The following is a 4,371-nucleotide window of genomic DNA, read 5'->3' as shown; positions in this document are numbered from 1 at the left end:
CACCAATGTTGCAGGAGCAGAAGAAACAAACGTTGCAGGACAGTCCGACACCAATTGTGCTGAAGCATGGACATTATCAGGACAGTCCGACACCAATTGTGCTGAAGCATGGACATTATCAGGACAGTCCGACACCAATTGTGCTGAAGCATGGACATTATCAGGACAGTCCGACACCAATTGTGCTGAAGCATGGACATTATCAGGACACTCCGACACCAATTGTGCTGAAGCATTGACATTATCAGGACACTCCGACACCAATTGTGCTGAAGCATTGACATTATCAGGACACTCCGACACCAATTGTGCTGAAGCATTGACATTATCAGGACACTCCGACACCAATTGTGCTGAAGCATTGACATTATCAGGACACTCCGATACAAAATCTGCTGAAACATTCAACGTTGATGAAGATTTGGATACCATTTGTGCTGAAGCATTCAAGGTTGCAGGACAAGGCCAAACAAATTTACCACACGCAGAGCTGTTGAATGTTGCATGAGAACCCGGTCCAAATTGTGCAGAAGCATTCAAGGTTGCAGGAGAACCAAGAACTAATTTTGCTGATGCATTCAATGTTGCAGGATAATCCGCTCCAAATTGTGCTGAAGCATCCAAGTTTGCAGGAGTACCCGGTCCAAATTGTGCAGAAGCATTCAAGGTTGCAGGGGAACCTGTTAAGAATGTTGCAAAAGCAGAGGTGTTGAAGATTGCAGGAGAAGCTGCTAATAATTGTGCTTCAGACGACACATTCAATGTATCTGGAGAAGCTGCCAATAATGGTGTCTGATAAGATGGCAAAGATGCTGCCGGAGAGGAGGTCAATGGTGGAGAATCATGTTTTGACTTAGGTGTGGAAAATATTCCAAGATCATGCTGAAATGATGAAGAAGCAACTTCCTGTCTTCTCGACAATATTGCACATGCACGTAGCTCATTCTGTTTTATCAGACTTTCATCTATCGAATGTAACGAAGAATTGTGTAAGTCGAATGCAGTACAATTCCTGTTTAAAAGCTGTTTTATGCTGACCAGCTCAGCTACAATTTCCTTTTGCACACCCATCATTTCTTGGTGACGTTGGTTTTGAGAATTAATGAAATTCTTTTCCGATGTATGTTGGTTGGACAAGTGTCGTTTTTTCTGTTGTTTCTTTTTGGGAGACTTAACTTGTGGACTAAGTGACTTAGATAGCACCGATGAGGTATCAGAAGAAACCAAGACAGCAGTTGTTACATCTAAAATGAAAAAGCAAAATAACCAAGTTAGACTAATTTAATCATTAACATAATCATATTTGATTAACCATGATAACATCCTTAGAAAGAACATATTGAAGTATGAGAATACCATATTGACATTTTAGGACTGCCAATTGTGCACTACCAAAGTTATGTGACATCAAAGCATACTTACAGATTGATAATCATAAGACTATATATATGTTGTTATTTAGATGTAATGTAACCAAAGACCATGTCTGTATTTGTAACTAATCATCCTCACATTGAATTATAGTATCCTGTATCAGTTATATATTGTCAATTGGTGTGATTTATATAAATTTACTAATGCTATTGTCACATGCTAATGTGAATGTCAAGACGGGTATTTTGTATTTGGTATTGTTGGCACAGTTGCTATTGTGTGTGATTGACAATGTGTACACACAAAGGAAGGTTGTGGTTGTACACATGTCCTATAGTATGTGGCCACACACAGCAGTCATCATGTAGCGGGACAATGTTCCAACAAGAGAAACTATATGATTGTCATACTGCAATATTAAACCACTGTGTATATTAATGTTCACATTGAACATGGAATTGAATAAATAATATATAATATTGTATGTTTGTCAACTAATTTTAAAGTAGACAAAGCCACTGACAAACACACACCATTCACCCCTATACACAGTGTGCGTAACGTGACGCAGCTTTTACAAAGAAGCTTAACAATTGTTGTTCTTTTATAATGGCTCACCTTGAATTGGTAAAGATGAGGCCGCTGATACATGTGAGGATAGGGAGAATGCAGAAGATGAAACAGGTGATGCACGTGTTGAGACACCTTTTTTTTTGGACACTATGTAGAGTACAGGAAAAAAAAATATGCTGGTTACATACCCACAAAGGAAGTATATTACTGTATTGAAAGGCAAAACTAATCGATGTTACTTCAAATAGTCAGCAAGTACATATGTGAAATTTGTATACTGAAATACTACAATATAATCTTATTTGTTCATACATAGTATTATTAATCAATCATATGAATGTATTGCATTTTATGACCATGACCTACAATGTTATGTATGAATTGTGAATTAAATCAACATAACAGTAAAAAAACATCTATTCTTGGTTTTGTTATGACTACAAGAAATTGTGCACAATTACTTGCAATCATAAATTGAGGGCTACATGTGAAAAAGTTATAATGATTAAATGTTGACGTCATGTACAGTCAAAGTAATAATTATGCAATTACTTAGTACATGCTGAATAATAGTAATGTAAATTTACTGACCTGGGGGAAATGTTGAGTCATAGATCCCAATATCACGATCCCCAGCCAAACCCTCCACCGATAATGGATTCATCATTCGAGCAACCTGCTCCTCCATCTCCGTCAATCTTAGAGAACGGCCAAGAGGTCCTCCACCAGTAGTAGATGCACTGACACGTATATTGTGTAATTTTTTTTTTACATTACTTTTAATATCCTGGAAACGTTTCCGACAATTCATATAGGTTCGCTGTTGATTTCCACACGCCGAAACATAATTGACCACCTCTTCCCACAATTCCTTTTTTACTCTGTTGGATGTCTTGCCTAAACAAGTCAAAGGAAAAGTGTTACAAAATATGCTAATAACATATTCACATTTGTTAAATCTAATTAAACATAGTTATAACGACCTTGAAATAGTGTTAAATATGTCAACATGTTTTCAAAATCCACACTGCAAGTGCATGCATGTCCACCTAGCAAGCATGCGCAAGCAGAAAAGCTTTATTCCAGACGTTGTAATATCCACTCATGTATGGACGCAAACAGACAATATAGAAACGTTAATCCTACTTCAGCACACATGGCTAAATACGTGCCTCACTCATACGGATACACCTATTTGGTCACCTATGCTGTAAACGTTGACTGTTTGTGTACATTAAATTATGGAATTATCCAGGGATGACCTATACCCCCAACTGCGGTCTGAAAGCGTTATTTTGATGCGCACATCTCATAGAGCATATAGTTCAGGGTGCATGCTTCAAAGGGGGGTGGTGTGAACTGACGTGAGGCCCGCAGGAAAGAACAAATAATGTAAAAGTTTAATTTTTTGTTGTACTTTATAATGATGTTGTGAAATTGATTTTACACTTCAATAGTTTCATGTGTGCAATCTGTAATTACCTCAATCAATGTGTAGCTGAAGGTAAAATCGTTCTGCATGTATTGTTAGGCGACATAATGACTGAAGAGATGTGTTTATATAATGCTTATGTCAGTAAGTGGAAGCGCATGAATATTCATGAGCACACCTGCAGTGACATGTGCAAGAGGGAGGCCATTGCTGACAAAGGGGTGTGCGAGGCCTTGTGACAGGACATGAAGGGGCATAGCCTTATGAAATGCTTCATAAAATATTATGTAATACTGTAGGTAATTTTGTAATTTTTGGCTATAAACACATAAACAATAAATCCACATGTAATGACTACAGACCTGATTTATGTTACAAAACACACATGTAATATATTGACTGAACTGCAGCTTTAAATGCGTAACGTTTGAAAAGGTAACAGCTGCCCTGTATAAAACACAATATTTTTACCGCTGGGTACACTTCATTTAATGAAAGAAACGTTTCTTATTAAACATGCAGCTGCGTCTCTGTTCCTTTAACAATAAATGAAATGATTATGTAACATTATTTAAACGCAGCAACAACAAACATTACAATGGTGTCTGTAGCCACACCTCATCCCATATTTAAAATGAGTGATTGTGATAATGTGCAGACATGTGACAGCAGACTGAAGCAAATGCACGCCCTCCAACTCGTGCCTGTGCCACCCTGAACAAGCCATTAATATACATGTGTAATATAACATGAGGGCCCATGCTACACACCAAAATAATAGCAAGCTTATACCTACAATATGACATCAATATCCTTATGTGATATACATGTGTACTGAACAATAATCAATAAATCATGTGAAACATTATTTGTATGACATTGGCCTAATTAACTTACCTACTAATATTCCATACAGCTTATCATACCGCTGCATTATCTCCGTCACGAGCACTTGATTTTCTTCATCATTAAATTTAGAATTTCGTTTATTT

At 37.2% G+C, this 4,371-nt stretch overlaps 1 long non-coding RNA gene across 1 annotated transcript in view; it reads left to right on the top strand.

Moving 5' to 3' along the window:
- The window catches only part of LOC142494558 (uncharacterized), an 18,865-nt gene continuing 14,494 nt past the window's right edge, over positions 1 to 4,371 (top strand). Inside the window, exon 1 of the long non-coding RNA XR_012801530.1 lies at positions 1 to 989. This is a non-coding gene — a long non-coding RNA (uncharacterized LOC142494558). The remainder of the gene's footprint in view (positions 990 to 4,371) is intronic.

Source organism: Ascaphus truei, chromosome 5 (assembly GCF_040206685.1).
Source record: "Ascaphus truei isolate aAscTru1 chromosome 5, aAscTru1.hap1, whole genome shotgun sequence".
In the NCBI taxonomy this organism is placed as follows: Eukaryota; Metazoa; Chordata; class Amphibia; order Anura; family Ascaphidae; genus Ascaphus; species Ascaphus truei.
Note: the sequence above shows the minus strand (reverse complement) of the source record. Positions and strands in the feature narration are given on the sequence as shown.